A 19,558-nucleotide genomic window follows, 5' to 3' on the forward strand; every position below is an offset into this window, starting at 1 on the left:
GTGAACCTGTGAAGAACTAAGAAAACCATCAATTTTCTTATTCAAGAGTTATACCTGATTAGAGAGCATGGTGACCGAATTGACATTATAAACACCGGCTATTTTCGTTGGTTTTGTCCTCATGACTTGCCACTAATAGTTATTCAGCGACATCTCTTCTATAAACTCATAAGCATCTGCAGGTGTTTTATTTTTGATGGTTCCTCCAGCAGCTGCATCAACCATCTGTCGAGTCAAAGGATTCAGGCCATTATGGAACGTTTGAACTGTAGGCAAAGCGGTAACCCATGGTGAGGGCACCTTCTTAGCAAGTCTTTGTATCTCTCCCATGCGTCGTAAATAGTTTCTAAGTCCATCTGCACAAACGAAGAGATATCATTACGTAATTTAGACATTTTAGCCGAGAAAAAATATTTTAATAGAAATTTTTCGGTCATTTGTTCCCAAGTAGTGATTGATCCTCGTGGTAACGAGTTCAACCACTGTTTAGCTTTGTTCCTCAATGAAAAGGGAAACAACCAAAAACGTATAGCATCATCAGAAACGCCATTAATTTTAAATGTATCACATAATTCCAAGAAGTTTGCTAAGTGAGCATTGGGATCCTCATCCTGCAAACCATCAAACTGAACAAATTGCTGTATCATTTGAATAGTGTTAGGTTTCAGTTAAAAAATATTTGCGGCTACAGCAGGTCTAACTATGCTCAATTCAGTGCTTGTTAAAGAAGGTTTAGCATTATCATATATAGTACGTGGAGCAGAATTTTGATTAGCGCAATTGCATGAGGTAGCTGATTGTTTTGGTTTTGAGCCATCTCGTCAGTTGGGGGTTGAGTATTGTCCTCTTGCTCGTTCTCTGTGTATCTTAAGCTTCACCTTATTTCTCTTTAGTTTCTGTGAACTGTGCGATAGATTTCTTCGTCAAAAAGTAGTGGTCCTGATGGGTTTATTCTAGTCATAAACTATAAAAACCTGCCAAGAGAAAGAAAAAGTAAATTAATCAATAAATAATAAAAATTAAATTAAATTGCAAGAAAAATAAATGGCTAAAGTAATAAAAATTGAGCATTCCTAATATCTTAGTTCCCTGGCAACGGCGCTAAAAACTTGATTGCGTGATTTCGTGATAGGTTTTAAATATTTATAATTGATAGTTCTTGAAACTAACTATTATTGTGATGTAGGCAAGTGTACCTATCGAACAGTAGTATAGTTTTAGCAAGACAGGATTGTTGAACCCAAAGGAACTAAAAATACTAGTAATGATAGTCTTTTTATTATCTAGCCTAAGAATAAAAGGTTTTTGTTTTAACTAACTAAATATCTAAACCAAGAATTCACAGAGAATAGAATTGGGGAATTGCTTTTGGGGAAAATCAATTGACTTAAGACAATACCTAAGGAAAAATCCACCTAGACTTTACTTGTTATTTTGGCTCCGAATCGGATGATTTATTCATTCAACTTATTCCGTAGAGATCCCTAAGTTATGTTATTATCCCTATTCAAGACTAATAACGTCTAATCCCTAGATTGAATAATTGAGACTTTTCTCTAATTAACACCCTAGGGTTGCATTAACTCAATCTATGGATCCCCTTATTAGGTTTCACCCTAATCTGGCAAAATCTTGTCACCCTATATCTAGGTGCGCAAACAACTCCGCTTAATTATGACAAATGTACTCTTAGACAAGGTCTATTCCTCCTCTAAATAGGAGCTTATCTTGAATCAGTATCCTGGGATATCAAAACAAGAATTAAGAACACATAATTAAGAACAAGTTAAATATTTATCATACAATTCAGAAAATAATAACAAGATTCGTCTTAGGTTTCATTCCCCTTAGGTATTTAGGGGTTTTAGTTCATAACTAAATAAGAAAACATCTCAGAATAATAAAGAATACAAAACATAAAGAAAACCCAAAACTCCAGAAGGGAAATTGAGGAGAGATCTTCAGTCTTGATGGTGAGTCTAGCTTCTGAGATGGATCAATCGGCTTCCATGGAGTAATTCCTTACCCCCTATTCTGTGTGTCCTTTCTTCCTCCTCTAGGGTGTATTTATAGGCTTTGGAATGCCTAAAAGCCCTCAAAATTAGCCTTTTCCGAATTGGACGCAACTTGGGCTCAGTAGGGACACGCCCGTGTACGATTACTTCAGGCCATGCTCGAGCCTGCCAAATTGACACGGCCGTGTGGTTTGCCCGTGTGAGGAGGTCCAGGCCGTGTTGATTTCATACTTTGGCCCATTTTCTCTGTTTTTGGCCCGTTTCTCGTTCATTTTGCTCTCCTATGCTCTCATAAGTATAAAACATGAAATTAAAGCATTAGGAGCATCGAATTCACCAATTCTAATGGCAAATCATCCATAAAATGCGTTAAGCATGGGGTAAAAATATGTATAAATTACGGTTTATCTGTGTGTTTCTCAACGGTGTGAGTCACATGGCCTGGCCACATGGCTGTGTGACCACTACAGTTTAAATTTTCCAAATTTTTCTTAAATGTTCCAAATGTTTCTGATTTAGTCCCGAATTGTTTCTAAGGTGTTTTTAAGGCCTCGAAGGCTTGAATAAGGGAGGATAGGCATGATATTGAATGATTTATACTATGCTTATGTTGATGTATGAGAAGTATGTTTTGAAGTTATGTTTATACAGTAATGCTCTGTAACCCAATTTCACGTAACAAATATGGGTTAGGGTGTTACAAATTTGATGGATACTACTACTATAGGAATTCAATCTCAAAATTAGAGATAGGAAAGGCACAAAAAATCAAGTTGTAATCACTTGTCTTGAATTGAAGTAGGAAATGAAGACGGTAATATTCAATGCATTCATGATGATTTCCAAGATGAGCAACTATTAGTTGCCATGGCATTACCATAGTATACCGATATAGTAAACTTTTAGGTTAGTGGACTGCTGCCACCTGAGCTTACCAATCTAAGACGAAGGAAATTTATCCATGATGCCAAGCAGTATTATTGGGATAAGCCATTTTTATTCAAACATTGTCTAGACCAAATAATTTGGAAGTTTGTTCCAGATGATAAAATTCAAAGTATTTTATATTATTGTCATTTAGCATCGTATGGAGGATGCTTTGGGGGCATGAGGACTGCTACAAAATTTCTTCAATCTGGTTTTATTGGCCAAACATGTTTAAAGATGCTTATGAATTTTTTCAAGCTTGCAATCGCTGTCAAAGAACTGGAAATCTATCGAGAATGTATGAAATGCCCTTGCAAACTATTTTGGAAGTGAAACTATTTTGACATATGGGAAATTGATTTTATGAGTCTACTTCCACCTTTTTGGGGCAATGTATACATTCTTGTTGCTGTTGATTATGTCTCCAAGTGGGTTGAGGCATTACTTTACTAACAAATGATGTCAATTTGGTACCGAAATTTCTACATACGAATATTTTTTCCAGGTTTGGTACCCCTAGTGCTCTAATTAGCGATGAAAGTTCACATTTTGATTGCAAATTAGTTGCTAATGCTCTAAACAGGTATGGAGTTAAACAAAAAATTGCCACGTCAAACCATCCCAAGATAAATAGACAAACAAAAGTCTCTAATAGAGATACTAAACAAATTCTAGAGAAGGTAGTCAATCTCACCCACAAAGTTTGGTCATCTAGATTTGATGAAGCTTTGTGGGCATATCGAACTGCATTCAAGACACCCTTGGGGATGTTACCTTTCAAGCTTATTTATGGGAAGCCCTCTCATTTTCCAGTTGAACATGGACATAATACATTGGAGTTGAATGAGATGGAAAAATTTAGAGAACAAGCTTATGAGAATTCCAAGTCGTACAAAGAAAAGACCAAACGATGGCATGACCAAAAAAACTTTCCATGGCAATTTGCACCTGGACAGCAAGTCTTGTTATTTAATTCTAGGCTTAAATTGTTTCCTGGTGAATTAAAATCTCGTTGGTCTAGCCCATTCGAGATAGTGCATAGAGCTGTCGAAGTCAAAGATGACAAGACTAGTTCTACTTTCAAAGTTAAATGGCCAACGATTAAAGTATTACTTTGGAGCTCCCCTACATTGTTTGGTTTTACGTTCGCCATTTGAGATAAAAATTCCATCACTTTTGGAACTTCTTAATATTTCTCCCCTGCATTGTTTTATTCATTTACATTCTTTTTACTTTCTTTGCTTAGTTTATTCAATAAGTTTACTTAACTTTTATTTTCTTTTGTTGCAGGCACATTACGACCTAGGTTTGTAGAAATCAGCCCATTTAATATTTTAGTTAATTTTAGTTTAATAAATTTTTCTATTATTTTTCTTTTTCCACTTAATTTTTTTAGGGCACAATTTCAGGTTAATCTTATTCCCCACGTCACTGCTATATTTTCTTTCACATTTTTCCCTAGTCGATTTTGTTCTTTTCTAACTTAGTTTCTGTTTCATCTTCTTCACCCTTCTCTGTTTAAAGGTCTCACCTTTTTCATTTTATAGTTAATATTTTCTCTCAAATGGCTCGCCAAGCACCACCTTCTTCCACCTCTGTGCATCCATGAACATTCTTTAGCAAAATTGCAAAAGAAAAATGTAACACCTTTAACCCGTATCCGTTGCTGAATTTGGGGTTACGAAGCATTACCGAAAAAGACACATCTTTCATAAATTTACACATTCTCTTAAGTTACATTCGAGTGCTTGTATACATACGTGCAACATATGATTATTCTCTTAAGTTACATAAAATATAAGTCACTTTAATTACACAAGTCATATGTTGAAATTCGACTAAATCCATATTAAACATACGTCACACTTACAAGTCAATGCACATGTCTTGAGACTCAAGTCATAATTATTTAATCAATACATTAATCAAATCATGTACTCAAAACTTAAATAGCATTTGAACACTTATAGAAATAAAACAAGATACCAAATGTCGTAAATTATTTATGCACGTTTTAGGCCAACAATTTAAAGTTACTAAGCCTTGTGACTGTAATATAATTTGAACATACAAGTTCACAAGTAATTGCATTTGTTTTTTTTTTATTAAATAAGAGTCATTCAAGCATACATCATATATGCACAAGACATACACCTATGTTATATTTTGGTTTACAAAGTGTCTTAAGGAACTACTCCAACTTAAGCACTTTTAGTTTGACTAATAATGACTGTATCTAAGTACCTTTATTGAATCCATACATTGCTATAGCAATAGCTAAATATCAAGTTAAATTATTATAAGCATAACCGAATACATTTTAAAACATATTTTATATCCTATTTTCTTTGCAATTGCCGAACCACAAAGTAACCTAAACTAATAAATCCAAATAACATATCCAACTTGTAACTATTTGGTCAAAACATTATATAGCTATCCTTACCAAAATTAAGCATTTAAAATTCACTCAAATACATGCATATTTAACTTAATTGTTTCACTTCGGTACTGAGCCAAAATTAGTATACCATTTCCCAAGTACTAAACATAGCTTATAGCACATGTACTAACATCGACCTTAACCACTCCGAAGCATAGCCAAGTATTTTATAAATTCCATTCATATAATAACACTAAGAAATTATAGGAACCCTGTTTTCTCACATATACATATTTTTTTTACCTATACATAACCTATAACCAAATCAACTATATGCACAACCCAATGATCAACTACTTCAACGTACAATATAGATATCACAAAAACTATCCATCCCAAATTTATAACATAATAATCAAAATGGACTTAAGCCACAACCAAACAAAGTCATATTTAAGTAAGGAAATTTAAGCCATTTTCGCATGGCTCATTTACATAACTTCCAACCTATCCAAAACATACGCTAGCCTATACATGCCATAGTTCCAAAACACAATTTATAAAATACCGAAGACAGTCGATAGCGTGATATGCTCCTCTGATGATTCTCTGATTCGTAACTTGAATAAAAAATCTATAAAAACGAGTAAATATGGAAACACAGAGTAAGCTATCATAACTTACTAAGTCATAAGCAAATAAACAACTCAATAAAATTATCAGCTTAATTAAACTAATCAAACTGTATTATCATAACACATTTAGATCCCAAAACTTATAAGCTCATATTTTAAATACATATTCATATATGTATACATATTCATTTATTAACGTCACCTTGGCTGAATACTCATATAGCCAAATTAACCTATTATCATTTAACTTTCAAAGTCAAACAGTCCATATAAATTTACTTCACATACGCGCAATTACATAAGCTCACATATCACAAAATAATTACATGTACATATATTAGATAAATGGCCGATTATTCAATAATCACATATGTGCATAATTGAAACTTATTCCATAACATTCACAAGGCCAAATACCCACATGAAAAAAATTAACCAATGTCATTCAACTTTCAAAGCTAATAAGTCAATATATAACCATTTATACATATGTTCATATAAATAAGCTTGAGAATCATAATAAAACGTGAAGTACATATACTTTTTATTTATCCGAATACAATATGCATAATCATATTTACATATATCTAAATATCAAAGGCCGAATGTTCTTACCAAGTTCACATGAAATCCTTATTTGTATCACACATAGTTTTAAACAAGTTTCAAGTCACAAACTTACCTTGTTTTAAGTAGACAACCAACTAATTCAATTCCTTACAACAAAATCAAATCATGTTTTCAATTTTCATGTACATTTCCACGATCGTAAAATAAATTTATCAAGCATATACTATACATCAAATCCACATTTAACAGAATACATTAATTTTCGCTCATATACGTATAATCGTGAACCAAAATATAATATCACATGCATACACATCACATATGGTCGAATATACTTCACCAATGTACATATATTCACATTAGCAACTTATATAATTTGTATCACATATCCAATGACCAATTTACCTTATTTTCAAATAGGAAATCAACTAGCTCATACCTGTTCATTAAGCTCGTCTTACAAGTTTGATCACAACTTATCTTTTCCCGATGAATCATTCGGAATCGGATAGGACACTCGGATAATCACATATATCGTACAATGCCAGTGTCCCAAACGTGGTCTTATATGTACCCACAAATTGATGCCACTGTCCCAGACAGGGTCTTACTCACACACATATATCGGAGTCACATATTGATGCCAAGGTGTAACACCCCGAATTTGGGCCTAGAAGTATTGAGCCTTGAGTGTGGGTCCGTAAGGAGGTTATATATAGGTATTTAATTGTGCAATGAAATGACACAATTAAATGTCTGCTTTGGTGGTTAATGGCTCTAAGAACTGTTGGAGAAATCTTGGGTTCAAACCTGGGCTTTAGCAAAAATTTTGGTATTAAGTGAAAAAAAACCTGGATGCTTGGATGAGGGCCTTTTAAATTATTATGTTAAATAAATGACACAAGGAAGCATGTAGTCTAGTGGTTGTGCCGTCATTAAGGTTGCAAGGGAGCCTGGGTTCAAGTCTTGGCTCTTACAATTCATTTTGGTTTTTCTCTTAAGTGAATCTTGACGCTGGCACATATGCCTTAAAGTTAATTATGGACATTTTTAACACAGAAAAAGCCTGTGGTGGAGTGGCAAGGTGGCATGTTGCGCAACTGTGAGGTCTAAGGTTCAAGTCTTGGGATGTGCAATGGAGTATTTATTTTGCTATTTAAGCGGCGTAGGAGGTGGAGTTGGACTGAAACTCTGTGGTTGAAGTGATCATAAGAATGAGGAATTTTCCTATTGGTTAGGAGTAATCCCACATCGGGAAGCTAACATAAGAATGGATGCGAGCTGGCTTTAAATAGAGAGAAGCACGAAGAGAGTAAAGGTACCTTTCTTGGCTGATCCCTTTCGCTTTGTGGCGTACTCGTTTGGGTTGGGCATCGGCTAAGAGTGCTTGGAGCGCGGATTAACTCCAGTCTCCTATCAGGGGTGTATTTTCTCGCTACTCTAGCTGTAGGATGGCTAATTCTAGCTGCGATGGGCCGAAAGGGGTCATGTGGGCCCAATGGGCCTACGAGCCCAATTGGATAAGTTTTTTGATTGTGTAGTAAATATTGGACTAGGCTAGGTGAGTCTCATATTTGTGGCTAGATTTGGGCTAAAAGGGCCACATGAGCGTGTGGCCCATTTGGACCGAGAATAGGCTTTAGGCCCATTCGTATTGTTATCCCTGTTTAGAATATTTAGTTTTCCAAATTACTAAAATGCCTTCAATTTGTAAAATTACCAAAGTACCCTCGATTTACAGAATTACCGTTTTACCTCAATTTACAGAATTACCGTTTTACCCTCAATTTATAGAATTATCGAAATACCCTTAGTTTGCAAAATTTCCAAAATACCCTCGATCAATAAAATTACCAAAATACCCCTAGTTTGTAAAATTACTAAAATACCCCTGGTTTGTAAAATTACCAAAATACCCCTAGTTTGTAAAATTACCAAAATACCCCTGGCTTGTAAAATTACCAAAATACCCCTGATTCGTGAAATTATCAAAATACTCTCAATTTGTAAAATATCGAAATACCCTTGTAGGGTAGAATTATCGAAATGCCCCTGTAGGATAGAATTACCGAAATACCCCTGTAAGGTAGAATTACTGAAATACCCCTGTAGGGTAGAATCACCAAAATACCCCTGTAGGGTAGAATTACCGAGATACCCTTGTGGGGTAAAATTACCATTTTACCCCTAGGGTGTTAAATGACTGTTTTGCCCTTGTGGGCAAGTGACTGACTTGGACTGTGTGGTTGACGGGTTTAATTGTGAATATATGTTGGTGATATGAATGACTTGACTGTGATTGTTTGATTCAAATATGGGCATGACATTCTGCATACATGACATGTTGCATGTGTTGGGTTTTATAAATGGAGGAAGTGCTAAAAGGGTTATGCCCCAGTTTACCGAAAAGGGCTTTGCCCCAGTTTATCAAAAAGGGATTTGCCCCAGTTATTAAAAGAGGCTAGGCCTCCAGTTATATGATAAAGCAGCTATGCTGCTAGTGGAGAGTTTGGTTGGGTGGGTTGAGTTATTCCCCACATGGAGAGCTTGGTTGGTACGGGTGGAGAGTAGCGGATGGTGGGTTGAGTAGTCTCCCCAAATGGGCTTGCATACATTCATTGGTATTTCATGTGATATTGTAATGGGCCTATGGGCTATATCGTTTACATTAAAGGCTTTGGCCCAGTGATTTGATTTATGAAAAGGCTCCGGCCCAGTAACCGTTAAACGAAAGGCTTCGGCCCAGTAAATGTTGAGACTGAATAGGGCTTTGGCCCAGATTGTACTGGTACCGTGTTATTCATAGTTTGTTTATTATTGGGATTACACACTGAGTTTTCGTAAACTCACCCTGTTTTTAACTGTGCAGGTAATCCCTAAGCTTAGATGGTTTAGAGCTGCGAGGGACTCGGAGATGGCCACACTACTGTTTCTATTTCTTTTAATTGCAATTAGATTTCGTTTTGGGTTTTTAAATTATGTAATAAGGCCGTAGGTGGGTTTTAAGTTTTAATTTGGATTGTGATTTCTTATACTAAACTGCTAGTCTAGGAAAACTCGAGATTTCAAAATGGCATGATTTTTTTAAGGAACACGAGCTTCCAACAACAAAGTTTTCAAAATGCTCCCGCGATTTTAAATGAGGTAATATACCAAAGGCAAACAAATTGGTAAACATTTTGATGAGAACTTTAGTTTAATAATAATAAAGGAATTTAGATTCAGTAATGGATTTTCACCGGAAAGATCAAATTTGAAAAATGGTTTGATGTGACGCACCAGATTCGACCATAACGTTTAGACCGAGTTTGGGGCGTTACATTTAATGGTATCAGAGCCAGGTTACAAAAATCGACTGTGGTATGGGTAGCAGAAAATTATTGTTATTTTTTTCTTTTTCTGAAATTGGGGTTTTTCTAAAATTTTTTTTGAAATTTATCAACAAAACTTGACTTGTTTCCGAAAAGATGTTATTGGAAGTGTGGCACATTGAGTCTCCGGCACCAAATCTGTGAGTTCTCTAACTCTATTTACTGTTATAGATTGAAGTGCTATATTGAGAAACTACTATAGATAGTAGCACTATACTGAAACTCTCTAGTCAGAGTAAACTGTAACGCTTGAATTTAGATTTAGTATTTATTTGGTGTGTGTTCTGGAAATATAGAAATTGTTTGCCTGTGAAATCTATCCGCTCCGATGGATAAATGTTTTGGGTGTATATTAGTATTATTAGTATCAGAGTGCACACGTGGAGGTGTGGTGGTGTAGTCTGAGAGTGGGAAATTTCGAGGATGAAATTTCTTTGAGGGGTAGAATTGTAACACCCCGAATTTGGGCCTAGAAGTATTGAGCCTTGAGTGTGGGTCCGTAAGGAGGTTATATATAGGTATTTAATTGTGCAATGAAATGACACAATTAAATGTCTGCTTTGGTGGTTAATGGCTCTAAGAACTGTTGGAGAAATCTTGGGTTCAAACCTGGGCTTTAGCAAAAATTTTGGTGTTAAGTGAAAAAAAACCTGGATGCTTGGATGAGGGCCTTTTAAATTATTTTGTTAAATAAATGACACAAGGAAGCATGTAGTCTAGTGGTTGTGGCGTCATTAAGGTTGCAAGGGAGCCTGGGTTCAAGTCTTGGCTCTTACAATTCATTTTAGTTTTTCTCTTAAGTGAATCTTGACGCTGGCACATATGTCTTAAAGTTAATTATGGACGTTTTTAACACAGAAAGAGCCTGTGGTGGAGTGGCAAGGTGGCGTGTTGTGCACCTGTGTGGTCTAAGGTTCAAGTCTTGGGATGCGCAATGGAGTATTTATTTTGCTATTTGAGCGGCGTAGGGGGTGGAGTTGGACTGAAACTCTGTGGTTGAAGTGATCATAAGAATGAGGAATTTTCCCATTGGTTGGGAGTAATCCCACATCGGGAAGCTAACATAAGAATGGATGCGAAGCTGGCTTTAAATAGAGAGAAGCATGAGGAGAGTAAAGGTACCTTTCTTGGCTGATCCCTTTCGCTTTATGGCATTTTTGTTTGGGTTGGGCGTCGGCTAAGAGTGCTTGGAGCGCGGATTAACTCCAGTCTCCTATCAGGTGTGTATTTTCTCGCTACTCTAGCTGTAGGATGGCTATTTCGAGCCGCGATGGACCGAAAGGGGTCATGTGGGCCCAATAGGCCTACAGGCCCAACTGGATAAGTTTTTTGATTTTGTAGTAAATATTGAACTGGACTAGGTGAATCTCATATTTGTGGCTAGATTTGGGCTAAAAGGGCCACACGAGTGTGTGGCCCATTTGGGCCAAGAATAGGCTTTAGGCCCATTCGTATTGTTATCCCTGTTTAGAATACTTTAGTTTACCAAATTACTAAAATGCCCTCAATTTGTAAAATTACCAAAGTACCCTCGATTTATAGAATTACCGTTTTACCCTCGATTTATAGAATTATCGAAATACCCTTAGCTTGCAAAATTTCCAAAATACCCTCGATCAGTAAAATTACCAAAATACCCCTAGTTTGTAAAATTACTAAAATAACTCTAGTTTGTAAAATTACTAAAATACCCCTAGTTTGGAAAATTACCAAAATACCCCTGGCTTGTAAAATTACCAAAATACCCCTGATTCTCAAACATTGTAATTCGGTCGAGACGAATTCATAAACATAGCTGTCAAGCTTGTACACATTCGGCTAATTTATACATATATATACTTATTCCATTTCAGCATATATAATTCACATATAATTAAAATATACAACGTCTATTTGTTTATAAACTTACCTCAGACAATGTAAAACGGAACAGAACAGCAAGTCGACAACTTTCGTTCTCCCCCGATCTAAATCTGATTTCTTTGATTCATGATCTAAACATATTCAAATTAAGTTTATTCAAACATATTTTCATTCAATTTAGTCTAAAAACACATAAATGGGAAAATTACCATTTTACCCCTGACATTTACACTTTTTACAATTTAGTCCCTATTACACAAAACACAAAATATACAAAATTTCAATATACCCATGTTGGGCCGAACTTTACCCATACCCATACAAGTCCATATATTTTATCAATTTCATATTTTAGTCCCTCAAATTTTTATTTTTGCAATTAAGCCCTAATTACTCAAAACCATCAAAACTTCCACTACAAAATATGTTAACCCAACATCTATCTTTCATATTTCACAATCAAACCATAAAAATCACAAGCTTCCATCAATTGCATAACTCAAAATATTCATCAAAATTTAAAATTTAAGCATGGGTTTTGAAGTACTCGAAGCAACGATCTCAAAAACGTAAAAATTATCGAAAACAGACAAAGAACGAACCTTGGATTTGAGCTTGGGAGTTGGCCGAACCTAAGCTTCCCTTATTTCTTTTTCTTTTCTTTTGTTTCTACATAGGTGAAATAAAACATATGCTCACTCATATTTTACTTTATAATATATTTTATATTATAAAACTTATAATTTTTAGTTTTCACATATGCCCTTACTGAAATAATAATAAAATCATATAACATATATATCCTTTACCATCGAAACAATAAGCTAATGCACATGATATGGCTTTCACGTTTATGCCTTATAATATATATTATACCTTAATATAAAATAATATTTAATTTACACACACACATATATATATCTTTAATAAAATATTATAAAACCATATGGTAATCAAATGGCTAATTACAACTTAAATACTTCAATTTAAAAAGTCACTAACAATTCAGCCCTTATACTATAAACCATCAAATTTTCTTTTTACGTGATTAAGTCTTTTTATTTAATCGGACACCCAAACAATAAAATTAAATCACGAAAATTTCACATATATGAATTCACACATAATAAACACAGAAAATAATTTTAAAATATTTTTTTGACTCGGATTAGTGGTCCCAAAAATCACCGTTCTGATTAGGGTCTAAATCAGGCTGTTACAACTCTCTCCCCCTTAGGTATTTTCATCCCGAAAATCTTATCGATATAGGTTCGAATAACGCTCTTCCATTATATCCTCTTGTTCCCACACCGTTTCCTCAACTCCATGTTTATGCCAAAATACTTAAACTAAGGGAATTTTCTTATTTCGCAATTCTTTTACCTTGCGAGTTAGGATAAGAATCGGTTCTTCCTCATGTGTCATATCAGACTTAATCTGTAACACCCCTTACCCGTATTTGACGCCGGAACAGGGTACGAGGTATTACCGGACTTAAGTACTTGTAATCATTTAAAACTAAGACATAAAATTTCATCAAATTTTAGACTTTTCAAACATATATAATTTGTCCCTTAAAAGGGCCTATGAGGCCCAAAACAATCATTGAAATTGGTTTGGAAATAAACCGAAATCTTTCAGACACTTAGTAATATTTTTTTTTACCAAAGCAGGGTCACACGTCCGTGTCTAGACCCCGTGTAAAAATTAGCTAGCTACTGACTTGCTCACACGGCTAGACCACACACCCGTGTGGTGGCCATGTTCTTCACACGGCTGAGACACACGGCCGTGTCTCAAGCCCATGTGTATCATATGCTATTTTCCAAGCCCTTTTTGTGTTCTTAACTTAGCCACACCAAGATATTTATCTATGCATACATAAAATAGGTTTACATAACATTAACCATTATGAGCCAAATCTTATGGCTATATACAATGAAGCAAAATGAGCCTATACATTTGGCTAAATCATGATATTACCTAATATCAATAACTTATTATCTATACATGCCACTTATTTGACAACAAATAAGAATTACCATTATTCTAATTTGATAAACTAATAGTGTGATGATACTTCCGACGATCTCCAACCCCGAGCCAACCTGACAACACTAAGAGAAATGGAAAAATGGTGGAAGCTTTAAAGCTTAGTAAGTTGGAATATTAATAATAATAATCAATTTAATTAACAATATTATCCCATTCCTCAATGAATATGCTCAAGAAAATAGAATCATTAATCACATGATTTCATCTTTTTACACAAGATCAGCTAAGGCTGTTTTCCAGAATCATAGTCACTAAATTATTTATATCTGGAGCTACGAAACTCCGAATTAAGTTCCGTTAATTTTCTATGAAACTAGACTTATTTTCCTTCCTTCCATAAAATTTCCAGAAATTTTGGTAAAGCCAAATGGTACAGTTTCTTCCTCAAAGCCACCCCTGATTCACTATCTGACAGTTCCGACCCTTCTGTACTAAAGTTCAATTATCTCATAGTACAAGACTCGAATAATGTTCTCGTCTATTTCTCTTGAAACTAGACTCATATGTATACTTATTAATTTTTTTATATAATTTTTGGTTGGGCCAATTAGTACATTTTATTAGTTAAAGTCTCCCCTATTTTAGGGTATGACCACTCTGACCCTTATGCACTACGAACTGAGTTTCTACCTGTACAGAATTCCAACGACCATGACGTTTATTTCCCCTAAAAATAGACTCAATAAGGAATCCATGAATGTAAGGTATGACTCTTAATAATGTTTTGAACATTTTTGGTGAATTTCTAAATTCAGAGCAGAGGATCTCGAATTCATTCAGACCCTGTTTCACAAGAATTCAAATATCACACAATATAGAATTCTTTTTCTTCCCTTGTTTCTTTCATGTGAAAATAGACTCATTAAGATTTAATCCCATATTTTATTCTGCCTCTAACTTATTTTCCACTATTTTTAGTGTATTCTCAAAGTTACACTCTGTAGTAACTCAAATCTGTCAAGGCTAAACTACTCATTCATATTTTCGATATACCCGTTGAACTATTTGGAATAAAAATTGGATACTCGGGAATCTCGCACACTAAGTGCCAATATCATGGCCGGAAGCCAAATCAATGTAACTTTAATGACATGCCCTTTGTATCCTAATTTATTCCTAAGGTTCGTCAGGAATTTCCAATGCCAAATTTTCATAAAATACTTCCGTACAATCATAATCATCAACAATTCAATTATACAGCATTAAATCTCAATTATAATAATGCTTATTAACAAGCTCATACATACATGTACATACCTGTACCGATCCATAACAAAATCATACTTACACGAAATGTCGCTGCACAATCGATGTCTTGCACGCTAAGTGCTATACCGGATGTTTCGCACACTAAGTGCCATCCTCGATACTTCACACACTAAGTGCCATTTCGGATGTCTTGCACACTAAGTGCCATCCTCAATACTTCGCACACTAAGTGCCGTTCGTTTGGTCGATAAATCATTAATCATTAAAATACTCATAAATATTTCATTTATATGATTCCAACGCATTAAATGCTCAATATAATAATACTTAATACGTACGAACTTACTTGTTTATAACCTTACCACATCCCAATCACTTAATGAACACATCATTCACATAACCAAGTTCCTGCACTTATTCCTCACAAAATTCACAAAGTAGTGCGTAGTAAGTCTCCTGTTGAACACTTCGGATCAATACTCGATACTTGGTGGTTTCAGCACATAGCTCCACCCATTATATAGTTCGGTCTCTTGTACACATGGTGAACACTTAGTACCACCCATGTGACCTAGCCAGTTTATCTCGTAGCTCTCTTGTCTACATGGTGTACAAATAGTATCACCCATGCGACCTAGCTACATTATAATGTCTCGTCGCTCTCTTGTACGCATGATGTGCACTCAGCACCATACATGTGACCTAGCTACATACCATTTGTATCATTCAATCTTTCCGAAGGTTCAACTGGGATTTCTCTCTCTTTTCCAACAATTTCACCAATCAAGTAATTATCAACAAACATATTTCCAATATTATTATAAAATATCATAATACAAGTAAAATTGATGTATTACTTACATATAAACTTACATCTCATTTAATATCAAGGCAATAACATTATTGCAGTATTATTATCATACCAACTTACCTCAAATGCTGAAACGGCTAACTTTTCTGACTTAGCACACAACTTTGTTCTTCCCTGATCTTAATCCAAAATTTCATGTTTTCTTGATCTAACATGTCAAATAACACTTATTTAACACATTTTATCAACACATTAACCAATTCAATTCATATATCAAAATTTGGAAAATTTACAATTATGCCCCCTAACTTTTCAAAAATTACACTTTTACCCCTAGGCTCGTAAAATAATTTTTTATTCAATTTCTATAAGTTTTAAGACATGCTGAACATTTTTCTCTTCTATGGAAACTCCAAATTTTCACTAATTCACACACTTATGACCAATTTATAACTTTTACAATTTAACCCCTTTTTGACATTTTTACCGAAATTCATTGAATAAAACTCATATTTAACACATCAAACATTCATTATCTACTATAAATCATCAAAACAAAACCATATCATGAATGGGTAATTTTTTAAACTCTAATTTCTCTTCAATCAATTGGTACAAATAGAAAATTTAAGCTTTGGGGATCTCAAAAATACGAAAATCATTAAAAACGGGACAAATATCGTACCTATATAAGCCATAGAAGCTTGGCCGAATGGAGCTCATCCATGGCTGCCATTTTCGGTTCTTTCCCAGGATTGAAGAAGAAAGAATGGAAAAAAAATGATAGCTTTTATCATTTTTGTCTTATTAGGTTATTTTAATTAATTTACAAAATTACCCTTTTTATTTCAACCAAATTTCAAAAATACCAAACAAATATCCATTCACTAACTTATTAAAGGAATAATTATCACATAAGGACTTTCAATTTAAAACTCATAACAATTAGGCACCTCATATATAAAGAACTCAACTTTTGCACCTTTTACAATTTAGTCCTTTTGACTAAATTTAGTGCCCAAACGTCAAAATTTTCGAACGAAATTTTTTACGAAATATTTTCACAAATTTATAGACTATAAAAATATAATAAAAATAAAATTTTTCTCGTCGGGTTTGTGGTCTCGAAACCACTGTTCCGACTAGACCCAATTTTGGGCTGTTACAACTCTCCCCCCTTTGGAGATTTTCGTCCTCGAAAATCTTACCGGAGTGAGGTTTAGTATCTTTCTCATAATTTCCAGCATCACTAACTAATTGTTTTCAAGACGATACTTCCAGAAACACTCGGTCATCAATTTGAATCCCAAGATAATTCAGTCAACTCTGATATTTCTCTAACTCTATTAATGTGAATTGATTCCACACTTAGGAACTTAATCAACATGATTCTCGTGAATTTCCGTTATAACCACCTCATCAGTAAGGGGGTGAGGTCGTACAGCCTTTAACTCGATTCTCACATATATCTATATGACATATTTTTCATTATCTACATATGTCATTATAATTATACTATCCACTTCAAACAATTTATTATTCATATCTGTCTTATACAAAATTCCCAATTATCTCATTTCAAAAAAATGCACTCACTCATACATTCTATGAATTTTGAATAACTTTACTAATCACATTTACTAATCAATTTAGTCAAGCATGCAACAGCATATGAAGGCTAAACAAATATGAATTAATATATCACTATATAAACTTCCATCTCACATATTATCACATATACATATATCACGAACTCTTATTCATACCTTTCCGAGTTTAACACATCATAGCTACACTTTATTCAAATACTTTAATATCGCTATCAAATGGTTAGATGTAGCTCGGTTGGAGAATACTTCATTTTAAACAAAATGGTCCTCGTTAGCGTCAAGAGACATCACACTATCACATATTTGCGGCATGTATAACTAGACTCTCACACTTGCTATGTTAGTCCGAGAATCGACTAAACCATAGCTCTGATACCACTAAATGTAACACCCCTTACCCGTATCTGACGTCAGAACAGGGTACGAGGTATTACCAGACTAAAGTACTTGTTATCATTTAAAACTAAGACATAAAATTTCATCAAATTTTAAACTTTTCAAACATATATAATTTGTCCCTTAAAAGGGCCTACGAAGCCCAAAACAATAATTGAAATTGGTTTGGAAATAAACTGAAATCTTTCAGACACTTAGTAATTTCTTTTTTACCAAAGCAGGGTCACACGTCCGTGTCTAGACCCCATGTAAAAATTAGCTAGCTACTGACTTGCTCACACGGTTAGACCACACACCCGTGTGGTGGCCGTGTTTTTCACACGGTTGAGACACACAGCCGTGTCTCAAGCCCATGTGTATCATATGCTATTTTCCAAGCCCTTTTTGTGTTCTTAACTTAGCCACACCAAGATATTTATCTATGCATACATAAAATAGGTTTACATAACTTTAACCATTATGAGCCAAATCTTATGGCTATATACAATGAAGCAAAATGAGCCTATACATTTGGCTAAATCATGATATTACCTAATATCAATAACTTATTATCTATACATGCCACTTATTTGACAATAAATAAGAATTACCATTATTCTAATTTGATAAACTAATAGTGTGATGATACTTCCGACGATCTCCAACCTCGAGCCAACCTAACAACACTAAGAGAAATGGGAAAATGGTGGAAGCTTAAAAGCTTAGTAAGTTGGAATATTAATAATAATAAGCAATTTAATTAACAATATTATCCCATTCCTCAATGAATATGCTCAAGAAAATAGAATCATTAATCCCATGATTTCATCTTTTTACACAAGATCAGCTAAGGTTGTTTTCCAGAATCATAGTCACTAAATTATTTATATCTGGAGCTACGAAACTCTGAATTAAGTTCCGTTAATTTTATATGAAACTAGACTTATTTTCCTTTCTTCCATAAAATTTCAAGAATTTTTGGTTAGGCCAAATAGTACAGTTTATTCCTCAAAGTTACCCCTGATTCACTATCTGACAGTTCCGACCCTTCTGTACTAAAGTTCAATTATCTCATAGTACAAGACTCGAATAATGTTCTCGTATATTTATCCTAAAACTAGACTCATATTTATACTTACTAATTTTTTTCTATAATTTTTGGTTGGGCCAATTAGTACATTTTATTAGTTAAAGTCTCCCCTATTTTAGGGTATGACCACTCTGACCCCTATGCACTACGAACTGAGTTTCTACTTGTACAGAATTCCAATGACCATGACGTTTCTTTCCCCTAAAAATAGAGTCAATAAGGAATCCATGAATGTAAGGTATGACTCTTAATAATGTTTTGAACATTTTTGGTGAATTTCTAAATTCAGAGCAAAGGATCTCGAATTCATTCAGACCCTGTTTCACAAGAATTCAAATATCACACAATATAGAATTCTTTTTCTTCCCTTGTTTCTTTCATGTGAAAATAGACTCATTAAGATTTAATCCCATATTTTATTCTGCCTCTAACTCATTTTCCACTATTTTTAGTGTATTTTCAAAGTTACAGTACTGCAGTAACTCAAATCTGTCAAGGCTAAACTACTCATTCATATTTTCGATATACCCGTTGAACTATTTGGAATAAAAATTGGATACTCGGGAATATTGCACACTAAGTGCCAATATCATGGCCGGAAGCCAAATCAATGTAACTTTAATGACATGCCCTTTGTATCCTAA

The 19,558-nt window shown here is 34.4% G+C and overlaps 1 long non-coding RNA gene and 1 other non-coding gene across 2 annotated transcripts; one reads left to right on the top strand and one right to left on the bottom strand.

The window, feature by feature from the left end:
- The first annotated feature begins 282 nt into the window (after window positions 1–282).
- LOC121230004 (small nucleolar RNA R71) lies at window positions 283–389 on the top strand. Its single transcript, XR_005927956.1, has one exon. It is a non-coding gene; the product is annotated as a small nucleolar RNA R71 (small nucleolar RNA).
- A 13,287-nt stretch (window positions 390–13,676) lies between these two features.
- Window positions 13,677–16,593, bottom strand: LOC107905422 (uncharacterized). The gene is made up of 2 exons (XR_005926713.1): window positions 16,525–16,593; window positions 13,677–13,881 (listed from the first exon to the last, which is right to left on the bottom strand). It is a non-coding gene; the product is annotated as an uncharacterized lncRNA (long non-coding RNA).
- Window positions 16,594–19,558: the final 2,965 nt, after the last annotated feature.

The sequence above is a fragment of the Gossypium hirsutum genome, chromosome A05 (genome assembly GCF_007990345.1).
Source record: "Gossypium hirsutum isolate 1008001.06 chromosome A05, Gossypium_hirsutum_v2.1, whole genome shotgun sequence".
NCBI lineage: Eukaryota > Viridiplantae > Streptophyta > Magnoliopsida > Malvales > Malvaceae > Gossypium > Gossypium hirsutum.